The sequence below is a fragment of the Colobus angolensis genome, unplaced genomic scaffold (genome assembly GCF_000951035.1).
Source record: "Colobus angolensis palliatus isolate OR3802 unplaced genomic scaffold, Cang.pa_1.0 Scaffold445, whole genome shotgun sequence".
Lineage (NCBI taxonomy): Eukaryota > Metazoa > Chordata > Mammalia > Primates > Cercopithecidae > Colobus > Colobus angolensis.
In genome coordinates, this window is record NW_012117877.1 from 162117 (window position 1) to 188588 (window position 26472).

The window sequence follows — 26472 nt, forward strand, 5'->3', positions numbered from 1 at the left end:
ACTAGTGAGATGACCCCAGTACCTCAGTTCAAAATGCAGAAATCACCGGTCTTCTGTGTCCTTCGCGCTGGGAGTTGGAGACCGCTTCCATGGACATCTTATAAAAATTTCTCTCTTGCCTCTTCCCCCAATGTAGCACTGAACCACTTGCGGTCTGGTGCTGCCCAATTCATGAATCATTGTCTGCTCAAATAAACTCTTCAACATTTCAATGTGCCTGTTTATCTTTTAACATATATAATGTTTTTAGACACTTCTTATGTGCCAGGCACTCTCATAAGAGCTGATTAAGTATTATGCAATTTAATGCTATACTCATCCTAAGAGTATAAAATGGAGACTATTATGGTTTCCATTTTCCAAGTAATGAAAATCAGACAAAGAAAAGGTAACTTGCCTAAATCATATGCTTGGAAATAGGAGAGCTGGGAATTAAACTCAGTACAAGTGAGTTCAGAATCTTTCACTGGTATGTAAGCCTCAATGTTAGTGTAGTATAACTACATCATAAAATACGGATTGGTGTGATCAGTTTACCCCTTGACAGCATGAGTGAGTACACAGCACTCATGTTCATTTAACGGGGAGTATATTTTTTTGTGAGAAAAGTTTAGTTGCTATCTGGGTTCATCACTTCACCCCTCTGGGCCTCAGTTCTGTCATCTGTCAAATTCGGGGATTTGGGTGAGACTCAGTTTCAATATATTCATTTTTTCTTTCAAAGGACTTTTTAATTGTAAAATCATGACTCCCATACAAGTATAAAATGAATATTTGTCAAAGATTTTATTTAACTCATTAAATTATGAGAAAACCAGTAAGATGTTACAACTAGTTCAAATAATTGAAAGTGTCACATTTGTATAGTCGAATCAGGAATGCAGAAATGGATTTTTCTCTGGGGGGAAGTTCTGTTCAATTGTCCCTCCACTGGACAGAATTTGCATCTCTGTGTACAAATGTCATTTGCATCAACCTACAAAATTGGAGAGATAAGTAAAGGCCCAGAATCCTCACAGAATCAGATAACTCAAAGGGTGTTTTAAACAATGCCTTATTTCCCATTGGAGATACTCGGTAATCTTTTGGTCTAATTCAGTCTTTCACAATTTTTCCTCACACCTCAAACCAAATCCCACAGGAAGTTCAATGTATAAAACAGGTAAAGTGTGACTGCTTTGATGGCAGCAGTGGGAGGGCAGAGAGCTCCTGTCAGTTTGCTTCAATGACCCATCAAAAAAATTCCAAAAACGCTCCCTCACAGCTGCCCTTGAGGCAGCTCCTAGGGCTGTACTGGCTATATGATCTTTCCTCGCTTCCACAGCTAACATTCTGCAATTTTCTGGTTCTCACATTTGGAGGCAAAAGACAAAGCTGTCAGAGATGAATGCATTTTGCTAGCATTTCACTGCACCAATTCATTGGGTTCCCAGGACACTAGGAGCATCTTTCTGGGTTAGGAACCTGGAATTCTTTCTGTTGCACCTGTGGAAATTATTATGCCTAGGACAAAACCTTTTCTGAAGGCTATGCCTTTAAAACTTCAAGATAATCTTTTTAGTGAGAACCTGAAAGCTCTTCCTCCCATCCCAAGGGGCCTTTGAGCACAAGGAATTCATAACACTACTAGATAATGTAAGGACATTCTGTGGATAATTCCTTAACGAAGTTACCCAGTGTGGACATAGAGGGAGCTAGCCTGGCAGGGCTTGTTTAATTGGACTGGAAAAATCCATAGTGAGTTTTAACTAATTTGTAGGAAACCGTGAGATCAAGGCTTTGTTGAAGAGTTTCATGTTGACCTAAACTTAAAGGAGTACATGCAGTGTTTATTCTGTGTTCAGGCATCTGATCATTATTGGGAATTTTTTTTTTTTGAGACTGAGTCTCATTCTGTCACCTAGGCTGAAATGCGGTGGTGCCATCTTGGCTCACTGCAACCTCCACCTATCGGGTTCAAGCGATTCTCCTGCCTCAACCTCCTGAGTAGCTGGGATTACAGGCATGTGTCACCACGCCAAGCTAATTTTTGTATTTTTTTTTAGTAGAGACGGGGTTTCACCGTGATGCCCAGGTTGATCTCGAACTCCTGACCTCAAATGATCTACCCATCTCAGCCTCCCAAAGGGCTGGGATTACAGGCATGAGCCACTGTGCCTGACCCGTTACTGGGAATATTTTCTACTAAGAGCCTGAGACAATGGTCACAAACTTGGATTTTCTTTTACCATTTCTGCTCTTTATCAGTGGTATTCAAAAATATTCCCAGGATGAAATATCCCTGTAGACTGATTTGGGGGTGTGGTGAGAGCATTACAGTTTGTAACTATGCCACATCTTTCTTCCAAATTTCTGGAAGTTTGCAACTCTCTTCTGATAGCTTTTCCTTTTCAACAACTGAACCACCAATTCCTGCTCTTAGTCTACTTTTCTTCCTTTATTGGTTCTACCTGTTGTAGGAAAGCATTTTCCCTCTACTCTCATAGATTTGGTATCTGGGTCCATAGAGTGAACTGACAATAGGCAGATTAACAGGAGAAAATGTATTAGAACTTATTGATTTTTAGTAGTACATTTAGAGGGACATCACAGGGGAAAAATAAGTACTCCCCCCAAAAAGAATAAGGTTTTAGAGCTTATAAAACATTTTAATTAGGGAAAGGAAAAGGAAAGCAGGGCACTTAGGGAAGAATAAATGATTTTTTAGGAAAGAGAAATTGACCCTTAGAAGAATAAGTGGGAGATATAATGGTTTGTGACAAAGTTTGGGTGTGGTGTCAACTTCTAGTCTCCTCTCTTGTAATATGAGTTAATTTTTCCTGGTTGATGAAACTCCTGAGGAGTTGATTTCTTTTGAAGGATCTGTCTCTAGGCAGATAGAGAAGTCCAGAGAAAGCCTCTCCCTGCATTTGCTGTTTTTGAAGTGCCTTTGGCTTAAGACAATCAAGATACCAAAGTGGCATATTTTAGGGTGACATATTTTGGTCTCTAACACTATCCTATTAAGGTACTTATGTTTCATTAAAATATGTTTATTGAGCAAGTAACAGAACAACAGCTGACACTTTTATAAGAAAAGAAAAATCAACTGTGCCTATTCAACAGCATATCAGCTATTTCCTTTTATTTTTGTTCTTTTTCATTCCTTGCCAGTAAGTCTATCTATTTTGGAGATGCAAGCACAGTGTCTATGTAATAATTTTGCGATTTTTTTTCCCGTAAAGTATTATAAATATTTTCCCAGTTTGCTATACATTATAATATTTGTCATTGTCATTTAAAATTGTTATTTATGTGAAATTTTTTTTGTTACAGCAGATACAGATACATTGTAGAGTTTTAAAAACAGTACAGAAAAGTAGAAAGGAGAATGTGAAGTTCATCTGAACTCCCACCATCTAGAGATAATAAGTTCATTTAACATTCCTTTATTCATCTTCCTATGCACACATACACACATAGCTTTCAATATATAATTTTACATAAAGAGGTTTGTATATACATGCGGATATATAACCAACATTTTTTATTTCAATAATATGTTCGGGACATTTTTCCATGTGGATGAAAATAGACATGTATCATCATGTTAGGTGATGGAAAAAATAGTACATTCTAAGTTGTTAGCACTAATGTTTCAGCCCCCTTCTGACGTACAGATAGAATGGGTCCAAATTCCTGCCAGTGTAAACAATACTGCTACACACTTCCGGAATTATCTCCTTGGGGTACATTTCAACTATTATTATGATCCTATTAATCCAGAGGCTCTTTTAAACTTTCAAACATATTTTAAAAACTGACCTTTTCAAAGTGGTAATATTTTACCCTCCTATTACCACTGTGACAGTCCTTTTTACCAAACCCTCCTCAACCTTGGGCCTTAGGCCTATCCATTTAACATTCTACAGTGCTCTGTGGAAAGGTGAAAAAAAATGCCTCATCATTTTTAAAATTTGCATTTCCTTGATTGTTTGGGTACTTGAGTATCTATCTGTCAGTCTATCTATCTGTCTGTTTATCTATCTATCTATCTATATTTGTCATTATAAGTCTTCTTTTGTGTCTTGGCTATTTATGTCCTTTGTCCAGACATCTACTGAAATTATCATCTTGTTTTGAGTTTTTGTTTTGTTTTTACAAAATATCTAACCTTAATTGTATGTATTTAAATTGTTTTTTCTCATTTTTATTCATGATGATTTAATTTTTATATACTAAAACATATTACATCTTTATGGAGTTTTTTGGTTGTATTGTTTTTGCTGGTGTTCTTCGTATTTTAAATGCACACAGTCAAATTTATTAAGATTTTCCTTGACTGTTTTTAGTGTCAGTGTGACAGGAAGATATTTCTCTAGATTATAAAAATATTATCTCATTTACTCTTCTAATAACTCTAGTGTTATTATTTTCTAACATTCAAATTAATATATCTAGTACTTGTTTGGGTATACTGAATAATGTGAAACTTCAACGTTTTTCACCCAAAGTCTAGTTGTTTTGTTTATCTCCAAAGAACACTGGAAAAGCAGACTTGTGCACTTTCAGGTATTATTTGCACTGAAAAATATCATTAAACTAGAAGATGATGCCAGATTTGAGTAGACTATGCCTGAGCAAATTGGAGACCCACATCATTACTGGGATTGTGAACATAATTTTACCTGGTAATGGAGACTTTATTAGTATATGATATTTATTATTAGATGTGTGTGATCATGAGAAATAGCTGGCAAGAACAGATCAAATTTAGATTTTACAAATTGTTAACGAGATTAATAAACTATAGAGCATGTTATCTATGGACTATGGTAACTATTTCAGCAGTATAGAGAAGCGAGCAACCACAGACAGGGAAGATCTAGGTTTAAGAGGATAAAATACAAGTTCAGCGTGTGCTAAGTGAGGCATTAAGTTCCAGCTTCATTCAAAAACTATCAACTGTGAGACTGATGAGATAGGATTGGCCTTGTGGGTAGTGCTCTGAGGAATTAAAATGATAACAGACAATAAGTTAATAGAATGCCTGGGGCAATTACAATTAAGGAGAAAACAGGGTGGAGGCAGACTTCGTTGAGCAGGGGACCAAGGGATTACAAAATTATAAAGGTGCCTTGTGTTGCTGGACCCAGTTCCTAGATGGCTCTATCAGGGCAAGTCTTCTGGGAGAGAATAGAGAAAGTGTTTCATCTCACACTCTAAGACTCTGGTTGGCATATAGGAACGCAGGTACTTAGACATGACACCTTTACGTCACACTAAATTTTCATTTATTCTCACATCCCTTCTTTTTCATTGATCTGTCTGTCTCTTCCTGCATTCTTTCCTATTGTAACTTTACAGTGTATTTTAAGATCTAAAATATCAGAGTCTGGCTCTTTATTCTTCTTTTCCAGAATTTTGCTGAATTATTTCTTATGCGTATACTTGCGTTTTTGAATCACTTCATCAAATATCCTGACCTCTTTATAATATCTGTTTGACCACTTGACTGCCTGTCTTAGTCATGAATGGGTAGGTTAAACTGTGGTAGCAAACAACTCCCAAATCTAAGCAGGTTCACACAACGGAAGTTAATTTTTTTCTCAGAGTCTATGCCCCGTGTGGGTGGGTGTGAGTGGGGCAGGAGAGAGGATTTCTCCACAGAATTACTCAGCAGGCTGACCTGGGCTTCAAAACTTTATAGCGCCACCACTTAGAACATGTCACCTTCTCAGTGCCCTAGTCACCAGAATAGTGGGAGAGCAGCTGGAGAACTGTGTATGGGTTAAAGAGACACAGGTATTGTCTACCATAATGGAAATGTTAATAGAATCTGCACTCCACGGTATGGTAGCCATTTGTTATGTGTGGCTATTGAATGCTTGGAACGTGGCTAATGTGACTGATGAATTTTGAATTTGGGGAAAATATTAATTTAATTTTCAAAATAAATAACCACATGTGGCTAGTGGCTACCTTATGGGAGAGCCTAGGTCTAGAACTTGTCACCTACTCATCCCTCACCTCGGGGGATCTAGGAGTGGAGGGGAGTAAATGGTGTTTTTGAGGAGCTTTATTATTTGCTCCTAGACTCCCAGAACAAAACACTAAACACTCATGTACACGTGCACACACACTCCCACTGGGAATTTCATTGTGATTTTAGCAAAATCATATTTAATCTTTTTTAAAGTTTTTAATTTTTAAATAAAATAAATTAGGATGTAATTCACATACCTTACAATTCGTGTACTCCAAGTGAATGATACAGTTTGGTAATACACTCACAGGTACATGAAGGCAACATCAGAGTCAATTTTAGAATATTTTTATCACCTCAAAAAGAAACCTTGTACCCTTAAGCTGTTACCCTCCTATTTTCCCCACCCTCTCCTCCAGACCTAAGTAATAAGTTACCTACTTTGTCTCTAGATTTTCCTGTACTGGACATTTTATATAAATAAAATCATATATGTGGACTTAGCATAATGTCTTTAAGGTTCTTTTACTTAGCATAATGTCTTCAGGGTTCAGGCAAGTTGTAGCATAACTTAATACTTTGGTTTAATTAGGTTCTCCTTGTCAAATTTTGTTTATTGTTGCAATTACTTTTGGTGTCTTTGTCATGAAATCTTTGCCAGGGCCTATTCCTTTTTATGGCCATAATAAGTTTTAAAATTTTTATCTTAGATATTGTGTTTTTTTAAAAAAACTTTAACTTTAGGTTCAGGAGCACATGTCCAGATTTGTTACATAGGTAATTTGCAGGTCACAGGATTTGGTGTGCAAATTATTTCATAACCTAGGTAATAAGCATAGTACCCGATAAATAGGTTTTTGGTCCTCACCCTCCTCCCAGCTTCCATCCACAAGTAGGCCCCAGTGTCTGTTGTTCCTTTCTTTGTGGCCATGTGTACTCAATGTTTGGCTCCCACTTTTACGTGAGAGCATGCAGTATTTGGTTTTCTGTTCCTGCATTAGTTTGCTTAGGATAATGACCTCCATCCAGTTCCATTCATGCGTTGCAAAGGACATGATCTTTTTCTTTTGTATGGCTGTGTAGTATTCCATGGTATATATGTACCACTTTTTCTTTATTCAATCTATCACTGATGGGCATGTAGGTTGATTCCATGTCTTTGCTATTGTGAATAATGCTGCAACGAACATAACGTGTGCATATGTCTTTATGATAGAACAATTTATATTCCTTTTGGTACATACCCAGTAATGGGATTGCTGGGTTGAAGGTTAAATTCTATGAGAAATCTCCAAACTGCTTTCCACAGTGGATGAATTTACACTCCCATTAGCAGTGTATAAGCATTCCCTTTTCTCCACAGCCTCACCAGAATCTGTTATTTTTGACTTTTAATAATAGCCATTTTGGCTGGTGTGAGGTATTATCTCATTGTGGTTTTAATTTGCATTTCTTTGATGATTAGTGATGTTGTGTATTTTTTCATATGCTGTTGGCCACATGTATATCTTCTTTTGAAAAGTTCTGTTCATGTCCTTTGCCCACTTTTTAATGAGGTTGTTTGTTTTTTGTTTGTTACTTTAAGTTCCTTATAGATTCTGGATATTAGACCTTTGTCAGATGCATGGTTTGCAAATATTTTCTCCCATCTGTAGGTTATCTGTTTACTCTGTTGATAGTTTCTTTCGCTGTGCAGAAGCTCTTTAGTTTAATTAGATTCTACTTGTCAATTTTTGTTTGTTGTTGCAATTATTTTTGGTGTCTTTGTCATGAAATCTTTGCCAGGACCTATGTCCAGAATGGTATTTCCTAGGTTATCTTCCAGGGTGTTTATAGTTTTAGGTTTTACATGTAAGTCTTCCATTAATCTTGAGTTGATTTTCGTATATGGTGTAAGCAGGGCATCTGGATTCGATCTGCTGCATATGGCTAGCCAGTTATCCCAGCACCATTTGTTGAATAGAAAGTCCTTTCCCCACTGCTTTTTTCATCAAATTTATTGAAGATCAGATAGTTAGAGGTATTCAGCTTTATTTCTGGGCTCTCCATTCTGTTCCTTTGGTTCAGGCGTCTGCTTTTGCACCAGTACCATGCTGTTTTTGTTACAAGACAGATAAATATGTTACAGGAAAGGGGTTCCAATCCAGACAGACCCCAAGAGAAGGTTCTTGGATTTCACGCAAGAAAGAATTCAGGGCGAGTGTGCAGGGCAAAGTGAAAGCAAGTTTATTAAGAAAGTAAAGGAACAAAAGAATGGTTACTCCATAGGCAGAGCAGCCCCGAGTGCTGCTGGTTGCCCATTTTTATGGTTATTTCTTAATGGATTAGAAATAACCATGGATTATTCATGCCTCCCCTTTTTAGAGCATATAGGGTAACTTCCTGGCCTTGCCATGGCATTTGTAAACTGTCATGGCGCTGACGAGAGTGTAGTAGTGAGAATGACCAGAGGTCACTCTCGTGGCCATCCTGGTTTTGGTGGGTTTTAGCTGACTTCTTTACTGCAACCTGTTTTATCAGCATGGTCTTTATGACCCATATCTTGTGCTGACCTCCTATCTCATTCTGTGACTTAGAATGCCTTAACTGTATGGGAATGCAACCCAACAGGTTTCAGCCTCATTTTACCCAGCTCCTATTCAAAATGGAGTTGTTCTGGTTCACATGCCTCTGACATTTTGGTTGCTGTAGCCTTGCAGTGTAGTTTGAAGTCTGGTAATGTGATACCTTCAGCTTTGCTCTTTTTGCTTAGGATTGCTTAATCTTTTAAACATAGGGTCTTCCTGTTCAAGTACAAGGTAAAACTTCCCATATATTCCAGCATTCCTTTGTTTCTAAGCCATGTTTATTGATTTTTCTAAATCCGAATTCTGTATATTTCTTTTAGAGCTGACTTTTCAGCTAGGAAGACCAGTATTAGAATTTTAGCTCTTCTATTTGTCTTAAACTAATGTAACCTCTACTTACCCTAAAAAAGTTATGTAACCTCTTTAATTCTCAGTTCCTCCATCTATAAAATTTGGAGAAAAGAAGCCATCTACCCAATACTATCACTATTGCTGCTGCTAATATTATTGCCATTATTATTCCTTTTCCTATTATGACTACTATCTTATTAATATTGCATGATAATAGTTATATTATTATTATTATTATTAGGTAGAAAGCACCTTGTGTGGATAATATTATTTATTTATACAAGAACCAAATGAAATTAGTGAATTTAAATCTGATAAAAATGTTGTTAGCACAAAAGCTTATGTTATGTACTCAATACAGCTTCAGTGTCATTGCTATTGGTACTGTTAAGATCAACATCATGCACGTCATATGGTCATTATCATCATGACCATCAGAATCATCATTACTACCATCACCATCCTCAATTGCACTTGCCTCCTTAATATCCCTTCCACCTTATCCCATCATGAAGGAGTGGGTTTGGTTGGGTTTGCTCCTGACTCCAAAAGAGGATAATTCTACCCAAAGGCTACAATGACAGGTTCAGGATGGGCATGTAATCCAAGTCAAAGCCAATTAAAACATGGAATTCCTTCATTCACTATGACTTGTTGATAAGTCTGTGACCCAAGGTGAGCAATGACAGAGAGCCCAAGTTAAAGAAAAGTTAAAATTCAAGTTAAAGAAAAGAACAAGAAAAGTGCAGTGGTTAGTTTTACATCAGATCCAAACAAAACAGGTCAGATCCCTTGTTTAAATTTCTCCAGCAATTTTTCACTGAAAACTTCCTATATACGGAAGGAATATAGAAAAAGGAAAGGGGAAATGTTTAAGGAGTGATGTCAGACAGAAGAGAGGGAGGCTGAGATGAGCAAGGAGGGAGGGCAAATTTTAAATTCTGGCAAATAGGCAAATATCTGGTATATAATTTGTTTAGTGGATAAAGGAACGATTATCTTTCCTGTAGGGAATAAAAGAAAAAGGAAACCAGGCCGGGCCTGGTGGCTCAAGCCTGTAATCCCAGCACTTTGGGAGGCCGAGACGGGCGGATCACGAGGTCAGGAGATTGAGACCATCCTGGCTAACGCAGTGAAACCTTGCCTCTGCTAAAAACACAAAAAATTAGCCGGGCGTGGTGGCGGGCGCCTGTAGTCCCAGCTACTAGGGGAACTGAGGCAGGAGAATGGCGTGAACCTGGGAGGCGGAGCTTGCAGTGAGCTGAGATCCGGCCACTGCACGCCAGCCTGGGCGACAGAGCGAGACTCCGTCTCAAAAAAAATAAAAAAATTAAAAAAAGAGAAAGGAAACCAACAGATAGAAACAGAGTAATTGTTAACACTATGCCACTAATTTGGACATCACGTGTAGGCTGCTCTACTCCTGAACATATTTTGGGTATATGAGTCAACAAATTCCCTTTATTGTTTAAAGTTTTTTTTTTCTTCATAAACTACTACTAAATAAATGTGATTGAAATAATGAACATCTTTCTCATAATTCCTTAAATGTGTTAGTTGTATATTTTCAACATACTGGGAAGCTATATATAGTGATTCCATAATCTCTTTGACATTGGACATCTTATCAAATTCTATTTGCATTACTTTACATGATGATTCTTTTGGGATTTTATACGCATATAATAATTTAAAAATAACACAATACTTGCCTTGTCTTTTTCAAAATTAAATAATATTTTGTCTTTCTTAACTAATTAGTTAGTAATTGTAAAACAAAAAGGTAAAATAATAATGGTGATAACATTCTTCCCCTATTTTTGCTGTTAATGGATCCTGGTTGAGGTATACCACCTTAAATAAATATTCTCATTTTCCTATTTTCTTAAAGTTTTTGATAGCAGATAGCAGGTCCAGAAAAATATAATTCCTTCAAAGATGGCTAATCAGAAAATAACAAAGAGACCATATAAAACTTCCTACAGCAAAAATACAGCAGAAGGAGACATGAAGGAAACCGAAAGAGAGAGAAAAAAAAGAGAAAATAGTTGCTTGACAGAACTTAGATATGAATTAGAAGCAGTAAGGAAGCTATATGGCAAAAAACTTAAATAAACAAAGTGGATGACAGGCTTAAAAGAATTAGAAAAAAGAGGCAGAAGAGAATAAAGAAAATAAATTTTGGAGGAAATTATTGATTATAACAAACAATACAGAAAACCAAAATATGTATACTGGGTGTGTCTGGAAAAGAAAAAGAGGAGCAATGAAGGAATTCCCCTCCCAAAAAAGTTTAAGAAATGAGAAAAAATGTTGCTTTAAAGATGAAAGAATGAATCTTCAGATAAGCATGTTAGAAATAATAATAATAATATTATACAGGAAAAATAAAAATTATGGAATGGGATGTTGAGATTTTATTCGAAAGAAAACAAAATTCTGTTATTCTGATTTTGCATGGTTGCGCTGCTCCTGAATTGGTTGGCAATTTTGATGATAATTTCAGTTAGAATGAGGTCCCAAAGCTTTTGAGCTTTTCATTTTGTGCATGAGCCTTTCGGTCACCTCTGGTATGCAGCTGCAAATTACATTTGTTCCCAGACCCTGCCCCTTCAGCTAGAAACCCAGTGTGAGCAATCAAATAGGGCTCAGGCTGTCTGCTGCGGGGTTTCTCTCCTTCCCTTTCTTAAGTGTCAGTTGGGATGCAATTGGCTGGCAGAAACTCTAAGTCGGTTTTCCCCCACTCCTTATGCAAATACTACACGGCAAGACGTGCCGTCTCCGACCCATTTCCAACCAAGGGACTCTCTGCCCAGAGATCTGGAGGCAAGCAGGCGAACTTGAGTCACATCAAGGACTTCCTTCTGGAATTTGTTTTGTTCACCAGAGCACTGTGCAATGAAGTGAGAAAGGTCTGTGATGCTTCCGGAGTTTCCCCTATTTGATCCACTTTGGGTTGTAATAAGCCAATCTTCTCAAAAGTAGAAGGAGGATGGGGTCTTGAGAAACTTTTACATAAATAAAGTTTTTTTTTTTTTTTCCTGCCCTTTCTCTCTGTCTCGTTCTCCCAACTTGTTGTCCTATAGAGCACAGGAAGATTTTTATAAATATGTATTTACAGTGCCATATTTTCCTTGTGTCTTAATCTTAATCCTGTGAAAATCACATCTTTTCCTTTTTTGTTTCTTTGGTCCCTGGACAGAACCCTCAAAGTGGGATGATTAGAGTCCAGGAGGCAGGAAAAGCCCATTCGTGGAGAGGTAGACACACAGTGGGCATTGCTCAGAGCCAGTAGGGACCATGCGGAGCCACAGCCGCTACTGGATACACTGTCCAAGGCAGAGAGAAAGGGAGAGAGAGAAATACGCTGGTGTCTGAGTCCATTTAGGCTGCTACAACACAGTTCCTTAAATTGGGCAGCTTATAAGCAAAAGAAAATTATTTCTCACAGTTCTGGAGCCTGAGAAGTCTAAAATCAAGATAAACACAGATTCAGCATCTGCTAAGGTCCCATTTCCTGGTTGATAGAATGGTGCCTTCTTGTTGTGTCCTGATATGGGGGAAGGGGTGAATGAGCTCCTGCTGGCTGCTTTCATTACAAATCCCATTCATGAGGGCTCCACCCTCGTGAACTAACAACCTCTCAACACCAACACCTTGGTTGGGATTTCAGCGTGTGAATTTTGGGGAGATAGAAACATTCAGACCATAGCATCTGGCATTTTCTTTTCTCTTTCTTTGATCTCCTGCTAATGTCTCTCACTGGCTGAAACGCTACTGAAAATACGATTTTATGGGTGTCAGCTCTCTGGAGTTCCGACCAGAGCAAGGGAAAGCAGTGAATGATCTGAGGGTAAAGAGTCAAATAAGATATATGTCAATGATTTCATGTAAACACAGGATCGCCAAAATTTTGAGAAAAACTAAAAACGAAAGACAGTCTTGCTTTGTGTATTAGTTTGTTTTCACTCTGCTATAAAGACATACCCTAGACTGGGTAATTTATAAACGAAAGAGGTTTGACTCATAGCTCAACATGACCTGGGAGGCCTCAGGAAATTTACAATCATGGCAGAAGGGGAAGCAAACACGTCCTTCTTCACGTGGTGGCAGGAGAGAGAAGTGCAGAGCGAAGGGGGGAAAAGCCCCTTATAAAACCATCAGATCTCATGAGAACTCACTCACTATCATGAAAACAGCATGGGGGAACCACCCCGATGGTCTAATCCCCTCCCACGAGGTTCCTCCCCCAACTTGTGGGTATTACAGTTTAGATTACAATTTAAGATGAGATTTTGTCGGAAACACAGAGCCAGACCACATCACTTTGATCAAGGGACTTGAGTGTTATACCCCATGGTGAGAAAGTGCTTCTTTCTTGAACTACCCCAGCTTCTCTGATGTTTGGAATCCCTTTCATGGGAAATAAAAGTTCCGTTCCTCAGATACCAAGCAAAGTAGCACATATTCCTGGGAGAGAGAACACCTGTATCTTCTTCATTCTTTCTATTCCTTTCTTCCTAGAAGATTTGGTGCCTATTATTCAACAGACACTGTTTTAAGCTCAAGAGAGAAAAACTTTAATAAAGCACACTTTAATAAGATATGTAAGTACAAATATGTCAAAAGTTATAATTTTGAGCAAAAGTAGACTTATATAAACAGTATGCTGTGAGAACAAAGAGGAAGGAATAACTAATGCAGGGGCATTTGGACTGCGTCTTGAAGGGTTAAAAATCAGTTAAAGAAGGGAAGTTACTAGAAAACAGAAAGACTATGGCAACATCAGAGAATGGTGTAGCCTTGCATGCATATTGGAGAAGAACAAAATCTGAACTGCATCAGTGCCACAGGCCCTACCCTGGCCTGCCCTACACATCCACACACATGTATACTCATAAGAGACATTATTATTCAGTTCCAGTATATCTTTCAAATAAGCCTGGATGCAACCTCAGAATCCTTCTCGACACAGGGCCACTGACATCTGTTCCTACTTGACTAGTGGTTGCACTATGAAATAAAGCCCTCTACTCTCTTTACACCAGTGTATCATGGGTGGATAGTATGTGTTACATGATAAGGGGCATACGTAACCAAAAGAGGCTAGAAAGGGAGATGACGAAGCTAGGAAAACGATTCAAGACAGGAAAACTGACAACACTGATATATGACAATTCAATGTGTGGTTTTAGAACAATCCTATGATCCAAACAAAGATGTACTCTTGGCAGAGGCTGCCCTGGACTCTGAAGAGAGAACATCCAGTTGCTGTTCTCCCTCTCTGATGACAGTTCCAAAGTCCTGTCTGCACCTGTGAGGGCAGGCCTAGGGAAAGTAGTGTCTACCTGCAACATCAGCATGATATTCTGGGTCTTTCCACACTGGGGCATATTACCGGGTGGGAGTATCTATAACTAAACAGGTTACTAGAAATAGTCGGGATTTCCTTCTACTCCTCCAACCTCCCCTTTTTTGGCTCCCTTGCTACCCCATTTTTTTCCAGGCTCCCTAAATGTGAATGTTCATCAATGAAACAAATTGGGATAGTACTTTTGCACAGTGAAGAGAACAGGCTGAATTTTAGGGTGAATTTTCATAATTATAGGTGGATTTTCTTTCAGGGCATTAGGCTACAGAAACTCTAGACTATAACATAGCTTGAGGTTTTCAAAGCTTTTGAGCTTCCATACAGTCCTGCATCAATAAATTAGCATTTTGGAACTGATATTATTAGGCAGATATAATGAATAGAGTACCTCACGGTACACATTTAGTACTGTTTTTCAAAAGCTTTGATATAGTATACTTTTTGTTAACTGGAAATTAGCTGAAACGTTCTTATACATGTGATTATAAGAAGAAGGATGTATCACCAGCCCATGTAATTCCAGGTAATTTCTAGCAGTCTTTACTGCTCAAAACAGGTGTTTACAGAACACTAATGAAAAAAGAAAATTCCAGATGTACATTTGATCATCGTTTCATAAGCTATCCCTTTATTTCTCTAGTGTTAGCATGTAGAATTTCCCCTGGTGTCGCATACTTCTTAGAGGTTGAGATTTGTGTTAACTGTGTTTTTTTTTCCCACATGAGGGCATCAGCGCTCTAAGCAGCTTTAGATCTCACCCTCCCTGGATTTGACTTTAAGAGCTCTATTTTGAGAAAACGAAAACACTTTAAGAGCCTCATACATCTTAGACTATACAAAATTAACATTTGGTTTATCTTCCTGGAGAAGCCATTCATTCTTTCCTATCATTCACTTAGCAGTGTAAATGATACCTTCTTCCAAGGGGGAGGAGAAGATGACACGCCTGTGACATTGCCACTCCCTGTGCTCATTTCTACCTGCACAGTACACTAGGGTCAATTAGCTTCCATTATATTAAAATAACCTGTAGAATTTTGATGAACGGCAGTACTATGACACATGTGCACTTGCAATGAAAATTAATCCATTTAAAAAATGGTGTGTATGTGTATTATAGTCCATGGATTTACTTTCATCGCTCAGGATCAAGCCATCATACATTATCTTTGGTTAATTCCAAATTTCACACCGTTAGGTGAGAGTAGTTCAAGGTAATGATATAGGTAAAACTAATTTAGCTGCATCCTGGGTATATTACTCTCAGTCTAGTTATTGGCGTAAGGACTAGGAGTTTGTCTGTGAGAACTTTCCATGGCTTGACTTTCTCTCTGCCAATTAAAAATAAATTAATCACCTTCACATTGATATCATCCCTATAAGACGCTGCTTTTCTAGCCTTGTGTCTGCCTACTCCATTCTCAGAAGGTCTGTGAGTTCCAACTGGGTGGATAATTCAAGTGCTGCTTTTGACACATGACAGAGGCAGCCCACACTGCCTTTTCTTACTCTGCCTGTTCCATCAGGAATATCATCCTTAGCCCCTATCTGCATCTTAGAAGCCTGGCTACCTTTCAAGGTGCAGGATGGATCCTAGATTCCCTGATTCTTGTTCTCATTTTTCCCTGCCCATCCTGCAGGCTGTGATCTCTCTCTAACAAGAATACAGGGACACATTGTCATTGATTCTTGGGCACAAACCAGCCTCAATTTTTTATTCACAAATATGTCTGACGTCCCCTTATCATTTTATTGCAGAGATTATACTAGACCCACTGATTTATTCCTTTAAAGCAGAAATACTCTGCTTTCACCCAAAAGGGTGGAATAAGGAGTTCCCTTCTGGTATTTCTGTGAGGTCCTTCTTTTGCTTCCCACATGAATTTGTGCCTGCTTCCCAATATCTAGTATGTAATGGGACGCTGTGACCATTGAGAACCTTTTGGAGATTCAGTTAGCAGGTTTTGGCTGGAGGAAATGGAGTAGAGTCAGCTTGCTCAATTCCTGTGTTCTGAGCTCCAATCCCTCTAATTCCCTCTTCTGACATTTCTGTCAGGTGACTGGGGTGAAAGTGAAGAGGAGTCACCAATTTTACTTTGCAGGTAAGAAGTCAAGTTCAGTGAAGTTACAAGCTGCTCTTGTGCCAAACAAGAATCAGGAGAAGAATAGAACAAAGAATATACTTACAGGGATCAGAAATTATACTGTATTAGGACAGAAATTACACTGTATTGCACTGCTATAAGAAATACCCAAGACTGAGTAGTTTATAAGAAAAGAGGTTCAATTGGCTCATGGTTCTGCAGGCTTTACAGGAATCATGGTGTTGGCATCTGCTCGGCTTCTAGGAGGCCTCAGGAGGCTTACAGTCATGGCAGAAGGTGAAGTGGGAGCAGGTATGGCACATGGTGAAAGCAGGAGCAAGAGAGAGAGTGGAGGGGGAGGTGCCACACACCTTTAAATAACTATATCTCATGAGAACTCACTATCATAAAGACAGTACAAAGCCATGAGGGATCCGCCCCCATGATCCATACACCTTCCACCAGGCCCCACTTCCAGCACTGGGGATTACAATTCAACATGAGACTTGGGTAGGGACAAATATCCAAATTTCACACACCTCTGGGTTTTATCACTACTAGAGAATTTTGAATTGGTGACTTTTTCTCTTCTACGTGTTTCTTCATTTTTTTCTTTTTAAACTGGATATTATGACAGTATTTTTTTAATAGAAGATCATGAAAATAGCAAATAAAGACTTCTAAAGACACTTAAGTCCTTCACTGCATATGCAGTTAATAACTGTAACCACTCCCCCGCTTCATAAACTTGCAATCCAATTATTTGGTCAACAAATGATTATTGTGCACCTATTGGGTACTAAACTTTGCATATTTTATATATATATATACACACACACACACACACACACTATTATGAAAAAAAAAAAACAGAACCGGATTTAGTCTTAATTTCTTGTTAAAGTACCAAAATAGGGGGATGGTTGAGCCAACCTAATCTTCTACCATTTAGGGCCTGAGACTGCTGGATCTGCTTAGTACTTTATTCTCAACATCTTTTTTTGTGGCATCAAAGCCTTTTTTTGTTCTATCAGTCTCATATATTTTCTGATTCAATGTGACTGAGTTTTCTAACAACCTTTCTTCCTTTTTTTTGAAGCTTTTCAAAAGATTTTGAAAAATACTCTGCTCTGTTCAGGTGTAGTCATGCATAAAGATGAACTGTCTTTGTTTCACAGCCAAACAGCATTCACTCCTGGAGCACCTCAAGGGAAATCTACATAACTAATACCATCCTTGGCTTGTCTTGTTTCTCTTCTTTCACCTCACTTTCCTGCTGAACTTCACGAGTTTAGGAATTTCCAAAATATCCTGGCAGTTTATTTTTCTAAAACTGCCCGTGGATCTTAAAAAGGGGAGGAAGTGGGAAGCAAGATATTGCAGCCAAAAAGGCATGTGGTCCTCCTTGTACCCTGCCATTTTTTTTCCCTCTTTTTTTCTCAATTGATTCTTTAACTGAGTTAGAGTTTGGGTCTGTCAGCAAGCACTGAGCTTCAGAAGTCCAAGCTCGCAGGCAAAGAATGTGTCCCCAGTAGAAGATAACAAAGATACATTCATATAATTCCATGACTGTGGGTGTTGGGGGAGAGAGAGAGGAGGGGATAAGTATATCCTGGGATAGGTTTACATGGGTAAAACCTAATAATTAAGCAAATTCTCAATACAAACTCATGCAAAAATCTCTCGTCTCTTGCCTTAATTACCATTCTAACTGGGATGCAATACTTACCTTCTTTTTATTCTTTACTTTATCATTGAGGTTTGACCGTCAGTTGGACAGCTTTCTTTTCTGTACTCGCTTGACCTACTTGACCACCATGAACTGATACCTTCAACAGAGTTCACTTTAAGGATCCAGGGGATATGGCTCATTTCCTGCTCCATCTCATCGCTCACTTGTTTAATAATTTCATCACCAGATTTTCTGTTTTCTGCTTTGGTTTCCCAAAGCCATTATTTTTTCTTACATAATATTATTTTCTTTTTCTTGCTCTCTTTTCTTCTTCCTGAACTTTTTTCTTCGGTCATCTATACAGGACCACCAGGACCACAGTCCCAAGGCCTCTTGCATGGATTTAGTGCTCCATCTATCTGTATGTCTATTGGTTTATAAAACCTTTGAAATAAGATGAAGAAAAATCATTATTGTTAATTAAAGTCTCTATCATTAGCAATAATACACTTGAGTATGTCAAGTGTTCAAGCACCTTAAAGACCCATGAAGGTCCTCAAAACAACAGGCAATCGAGAAAAAAATAGTTTTATACCCATCATGAGGGGTTAGTTTTTTGTTGTTTTGTTTTGTTTTTGTTTTTGTTTTTTGTTTTTGTTTTCTTGAGACAGAATCTAGCTCTGTCACCCAGGATGGAGTGCAGTGGTGCAATCATGGCTCACTGCAACCTAAACTTCCGGAATTCAAGAGATCTTCTTGTCTCAGCCTCCCAAGTAGTTGAAACTACAGGCATGTACCATCAGGACTGGCTAAATGTTTTTTCTTCTTCTTCTTCTTCTTCTTTTTTTTTTTTTTTTGTGGAGATAGGGCCTCACTGTGCTGTCCAGGCTGGCCTCAAACTCCTGGCCTCAAGCAATCCTCCTGCCTCCACCTCCCAAAGTGCTGATATTATAGGTGTGAGCCACCATGCCTGGCTGATAGTTTGGGTTTTTGAAGAAAATGCATTATTCAGATTTTGGTGGTGATACTAGTGAATTTGTTTCTTAACTTTTGCTAGGGTTTTCCCTTTTGCTGCGTAAAGTTTAGGCAATATCAGTTTATTTTACAAGAGGTAGTTGGGGATTCATCTCATAGCTGCCTTAGCACCACTTTTTGCCTAATTTGACTTGTTGCTGCAAGGTTAAAGACAGGACACTCAAGATGTTTTCTATAGACAATGATTACTGGAGAACTGGCCATATCCTAAATAATGGAGGATGGGCCTTTCATTCTTGCAGCTATAAAAATCTCCTAAATTCCAGAGAACTTACAATACAAAGAAAGCAAGGATGTTGTATCATGAACCATGCTAATGAGTGTACACCCTGCTTGATGCACCATGTTTGATGAGGAACAATGTGCACTAATAGCTTATGAGGAATCTACCATGGCTAGTCACTGTGTTAAGGACTGGATATATATCTGTTTATCTGTCAAGATGGGCTGAGATATGCTACAATAATAAACAATCTTAAAATTGAGGTAGCTCAATCAACATAGTTCTCATTCATTTTATGTATTTATCAGGGACACATGGAGGGCTCTGCTCATTGTCATCTTTCAGGCTGAGTGGTTGCCATCTTGAGAGTTTCCAGTCACGGAAGGAAAAAGACCTTGTAATATATCAAACCAGCAACCACATACTCTGCCCTGAAAGCATCACCTACTATTTCTGTTGACAATTCATTAGTCCAGTGGCCACATGGTCCACTCCACACACAAGGTGTCAGGGAGTGTAATTCCAACATGTGCTCAGAAGGGTGAATAAATGGACACATTTCTTCACTCGCATGAATGACTATCACAGACCAGATCTAGATCTCATTCTGTTCTCAGCAAGTTTACAGTCAGTAGTGTGTAAAGGGGTGAAGGGAAGGGAAGAGTAACTGGTGGACAGTAGATTCAGACACATATATAAGCAATACAGAGCAGTATGATGAAGGAAACAGAATGTCTAATGAGAACACATAGGTTGGGACCTTGCCCATGCATAAGGTCATGAAAGGCTTCTAGATAAATCTGACATGTGAGGGATAGTATAAGTCAGTCTATTGGCAAAGGATATTATATTTAATCCTCACAACTACCCTAAAATGTAGGAATAAATAAGCCTCTTTTATACGTGGTGAAATTGACGCTTATAGAGTCATGCAGCGTGAACCAGGAGTAGAATCCAAGCCCTGCTTCCTCCAGAGCTGCTGCTTTTAAACGCTCAGCTAGAGTTGAAGGAGGAGACTTTCTTGGTAGGCTTTTTGAAAGGAACAGCAGTTTATGTTTAACTTTAAAAAAATCACGTTAAAAATACCTCAAAAGAACACCTGTGATCTCAATCCAGGTTAATATCGTATAGCACAAATTATAACACAATTCCAAAATACTAATTGCTACATGAGACATTACATCTATCTTGGGGAGGAAATCCAGTGGTGCTAATTAAACAGTGTATTTCTCTAAAAGCAATAATTGAGGCTTGGATTTAAACAAAACAATTCTGGTATTCTGCTGTTCATAAACCTAAGAGAATGAATACAACAATGGTTTATTTATGTAGCGCTGAAACTGTACGCTGCACAGAACCTACAACACAGGGGATAGACTGAATACAAACACACGAACCCAACTGTTTATTTCTTCAGTTGGCTGTGGGTTTCCAGTGTTTGGAAAAGGATAGCGTCACTGAAGAAATTTACACAAAAAGGTTGATTCAAGTCCCCATATGTAGGAGTTTATGAACACAGAAAGCTCTGCACATCAATAAATGCATCCATCCCCCAAACAGCACTAAAAGAATGCTGGGTTGTGCAAGCAGACCATAAAAATCAATGCAACACACAATTAAGGGTAAAAACTGCCATATATCCTCCAACACCTAAGAGGGCAGCCACACAGCAACTTCCTAGATATGCCTTGTGGGGTACGAAGTAGAGACAATGGTAGAAATGCATCATCTGTAGTGGTTGGAGAGAAAAATCAGAGAAAAAAATTCTCTTAATTTGAATCTTTAAAAAATGCATCAAAATCTTTTGTTTACCAAGCTTTCTGGCAGTAAAAAAAAAGGCAATTTTATTGCTTCTGCATTGTTACTAACATTTTAACAGATCAATGTCATCTTTGCATTTCTCTTTGCAAATCTTCAGAGCCAGCCAGCCTAGAACTGGGGCATGTGCTCAGTGCTTTGAGGCCCGAAGAAGATGCCCGTGTTGCCATTTTAGATATTATAACTGGCAGCCCCAAATGACGACCCAAAATTCCCTGGAGTCTCCAATGAGGCAACCACCTATTGATTTCCTAATTTTTCATCACCAGAAGGCATGGATTTCCTTTTTTACTAATTATATACTTAATTTGAAATCAGAAAAGGGCAACGGGTAATGCATATTGTGTGTGGATTAACCTTCTTCAGTTAACCTTCTCAAGTCTCTCCTCATGCTGCATATATGAGGATAGAAAATTAAAGTGTGCACAGAGGGAGGTAATTTATACCTCCAACCAAGAAGAGACTCTTACATGCTTCAGAAAAAAACACAGAGGCCTTTCTTCCTTGTAGTTTTTAAAAATCCCTTGTAGTTTTGTGGTTTGACTCTGATGGAAAGTTTAGGGTTCCAGGGCTTTGCTTTGGTCTCCACCAAAGGTCTCAAGATGTAACTGAATTTTTCTCTTGTGGAATCATAGAGTGGTAGTGATAAGAATAAACTTTATACCCTGGATCTAGAAATTCATTTTACCATGGAATATCATGTTCTGAAACAGAAGAGCACTTTCATAATGTGAAGAGGAGTATTCTAATTTGAGGAGGAAACAGTAATGTTACTCCTAATAGTGAGTATATGATAAGAGATCCTACTTAATTTCTAGGTATAATGTTAGACACTAAAATCAAGGAGGAGACTGTGCCCATGAATGCACTCACACATTTCCTTTTTGAGTTTTGTGGGTGAGAGAGAATGAGAGGAGTTCTACTTTATTGGGTAACTTGAATATTTCTTATTTAAAGAGAAAGGAAAATGATGCAGAGGTGAGTCTTAGGATTTTCTAAACCTTCAGATTTTAGGAGCCTTGTTTGAATACACTTAAAATTGTGGTCACAGAATCATTTTCATTTTTCATAACTGTCCTTTTACTATCTTTTCTTACCATGTTTTCAGGCTCATTTTGTATTCAAGTCACTATCTTCCCATATGTAAAGTGGAAATAGGGTCAAGGTTTCAATATACTTATACCCAAAGAATCGTACCTCCAATTTTCCTTTTGTGTTGTGGACCAGAGTCTGGCTATTGCTTAAAGATCACTCCAGGGATTTCAGCTTTGAAATTTTGAACAAAGTTAGAGAACACAAGCAACCCATTGTCATAAGCTGTGAGTTCAAGAACTTTCAAGAGTTTTGCATTCATTTGCCTTTCTCACTGCCATTCCTTCTTTTTATAACTGTCCAGATTTATCTGCCTACTCATTAACACCTCATTAAGCTGGACACCTGCCAAGGTTTGGGTCATCTGGGGACACATTAACCATTGCCTCTTTGCTTTAGTGGGATCTGCTGTCACTGATCATGGATGGAACACATGAGAGTTCTGCATCAGTGCTGGGTCTGTGCCTATTTGCATGTTTATTCTGCATAGTTAGGGGATATGATTTTTGTCTGCAATTCTTCTATATTGCTTAAAGTCTATTTTTTTTTTAGTTCTACCCCATTCTGGTTTAATAGGTATTCAGAAATTGATGTCTACCAGTGCATATGTGGCTGCCCTCACACGTTACCAGAAACTTAGTGGCTTTAACAACACAAATTTATTCGCTTACAGTTCTGCAGGTCAGAACTCTAACTTGGGTCTCTGGGCTACAATCAAGGTGTCAGGTGTTGGCAGGGATGCGTTCCTTTCTGTAGGCTCTGGAGAGGATTGTTTCCTTGCCTTTCCAGCTTCCAGAGGCTGCTGTATTCCTCTCTTGTGGCACCTTCCTCCATTCTCAAAGCCAGCAGTGGTAGGTTTAGTACTTCTCACATCACATCATGTCACTCTCATGTCTCTTTTGATTTCCTCTTTTACTTTCATGAATCTTGTGATTACATAGGAATCATACAAATAATCCAGGATCTTTGTCTATTTCAGTATCAGCTCATTAAACAACCTTAACTCCATCAACAACCTAAATTTCTGTTTGCCATATAAGGTAATAGAGTCACATGTTCCTGAGATTAGGATGTGGACAGTTTAGGGGACTCTTTTCCTGGCTGCCGCATCTGGCTAGATTTTTTCAGATTAAAACATGTTGAGTGAAAACACAAACGCTAAAAGGCACACAAGTGGTAAGGGTACAGATCAACGGATTTTCACAAAGTGAACACACTCATGTACTTTTAAACAAGGACTCAGTTCAAGAAACAGAACATCACTGTCATCCCAGAAATCTCTCTTGAGCTTCCTTCAAGTCACCACTGGCCTCCTTAAAGGGTAACCACTCTCTTGACTTTTAACATATGGATTAGTTTCAACCACTTAAAAAAACAGCTTTATTCATATAAAATTTGCATAGTATGCAATTTACCAATTTAAGGTGTACAATCCAATGACTTTTAGTACATTCAAAGAGTTATACAATCATCAATGCAATCAATTTTACATTTTCGTTATCCCCACAAAAACCGCATACCCCATAGCCATTAGTCTTCAACCCCTTCTTCCACCCTACATTCAGCCCTAGGTTACCACTTATCTCTTCTCCATTTTCTATTTAGTTGCCTATTCTATATCATAGTTGCCTACGACAATTCATATAAATAAGATGATAAAATATGTGCTGTTTATGACTGGCGTCTTTTACTTAGCATAATATTTTCAAGGTTCATTCATGTCATAGCATGCTTCAATTCTTTTTGTTGCTGAATAATATTGCATTGTATGGGGATATCATATTTTTATTTGTACATTCATCTATAAATGAATATTTGGGCTGTTCTCACATTTTGAATTTTACGAATAGTGCTGTTACAAATATCCATTAATAAATTTTGTGGACATGTATTTTCTCATTGTCTTCATTTCTCTTAGGCATACTCCTAGGAGTAGAATTGCTGATCATATAGTTACTATATGTGTAAATGTTTGAAGAATTTCCAAAATATTTTCCAAAGCAATGGCAGCATTTTGTATTTTAACCAGCAGTGTATAAAAATTTAGATTTCTCCACATCCTTGTCCACACTTATTATTGTCTGTCTTTTTAATTATAGCCATCTTAGTGAGTGTGAAGTGGTATCTCATTGTGGTTTTTATTTGCATTTCCCTGATGGCTAATGAAAAGATGTTGAACATACTTTCCTGTGCTTATTGGCAATTTGTATATCTTCTTTGGAAAACCGTCTATTCAGATACTTTGTCCACTTCTAATTTGGATTATTTGCCATTTTATTATTGAATTGCAATAATTTGTTATGTGTTCTAGATGCAAGTCTTTTATCAGATACATAATTTACGAAATTCCATTCTTTGGATTGTCTTTTCAGTTTTTTGATGGTTTTCTTTGAAACAATTTTGATAATGTCCAGTTGATCTATTTTGTGTGTGTGTGTGTTTGGTATCACATAAAAAATCACCTAATCCAAGGTCATAAATATTTATACCTATATTTTGATCTGTGGTTCATTTCATTGTAATTTTTGCATATGGTGTGAGGCAGGAGTCCAAATTTATTTTATTTTACATTTTTGCATGTAGATATCCAGTAATCTGAGTACCATTTATTGGAAAAACTATTCTTTCCCACTTAACTTATTTTTAATTAACTCATCTAGTATGTATATATTTTGCTGTCTTTTTACACTCAAATTTTATTGTGAGATTCATCCATATCTTTGCAAGTAATTTCTTTATTCTCATGGCTCTCAAGTATTCTGCTAAATAAATGTATTATAATCTATTCACACATTCTATCTTTACTGGACATTTAGACAGTGTCTAGTTTGGAGGTATTATGAGTTCTGCTGACATGAATATTCATGGGGTCATGAATTGTTGGGTGCTTGAAATCTATCTTATACTTCAGCTTTAGTATAAGGCCAAGTACATTATAATAAGATACTATAAAAGAAAATCTTGGGGCTTCAAGTAGTAATTTTAGTCATTAATCTGAATTCTTTCTCATCCTAAAAAAAGACATCTTTACACCACCCACCTTGCAGAGTTTTGGGAGGAATATCCAGGTTTGATATAACAGCAAGGAATGATAATAAAGAGGTGGTGGTGGCTGGGGGCTGCCTTTTTAGAATTTTTTTTTCAACAAATAGTTTTTTTATTCAAGATTTTGGCACATGTTAAGGATTTGGAAGAAAGTCATGTATGGGGGTAGACAGGTTTACATGTAAATAGGGAATTACTATAAAGCCTGAAGAGTTCTCTGATGTTCACTGTACAATTGGCATACAGAGGATGGCAATCTTGCCCAAAATCCTAGGAGCCAGTGATGGTTCCCAGAAGAAGTGTTGAATTATCTGAGCTGGGATGCAAATTGTGGGCAGGGGTCCTCAGGTACGGTGTGTTGGTTGGAAGAATCAGAAAATAATACCTACAGTCTACACTAGAGAGATGCATCCTATGCCAAGACTGTGAGGTGAGAAAACGCTAAATGTCTTTCACCTAATCTAGTTCTAGGTAAAACACGGACTCGCTTCATTAGCATTCTTCTGTTACTGGCAGTTTTACTTCAAAGCTCCTTGGAATCATAGAAAGACAAAGGCTCTTGGTTTCTTTAAAAGATTATTTTTAGTTATCCAATCTCTATTTAATTAGAGAACAATGAGTGACAAAGAGTGAAAAAGTAGAGATGAAGAACTGGAGATAGCAGAGTGGAAAAAAGATGCTAACACACTTTGACAACAGAATTCCAGTAAATTTGGTTCCCTTTGTATTCACGTGTATTTTTTAAATGTATTTTACTTTATGAATTTAAAAACCTTATTCTGATAAGGATCCACAGTCGTCATCAGACTACTAATAAGGTTAAAAACCTCTAACTTAGAATGCAAATCCAAAATTGAATTACCCTAATAGAATCAGACACATTACTTCTGTTTAAAGTAAACTATGCTTGCAAACTGGTTATCAGTGTGAGTTGATATAAAAGATTAATTCTTCCTTACCACTGTTTGGAAAAGAGTGTAAATAGGACTGATTCCAATGAATTTTGACAGGTGAAAGCACCTGGCATAGGGGAGCCCACCTGTCATGATTGGGGTTGACTTCTGAGTAACTAAGTCTTCAAACACTTTGTTACCCCAGGTCTACCATCCTTTGGTATATTTTTTTTCATGCACTCAAGTTCCTCTAAGTCATAGTTGAATTTTCTTTTCTTTGAGTGAAACTAAACCCTGAATAGGAAATAGCTTTTTTCCTTGTAAGGTTGCATAGTAGCCTCTATCCTGATTTCTCT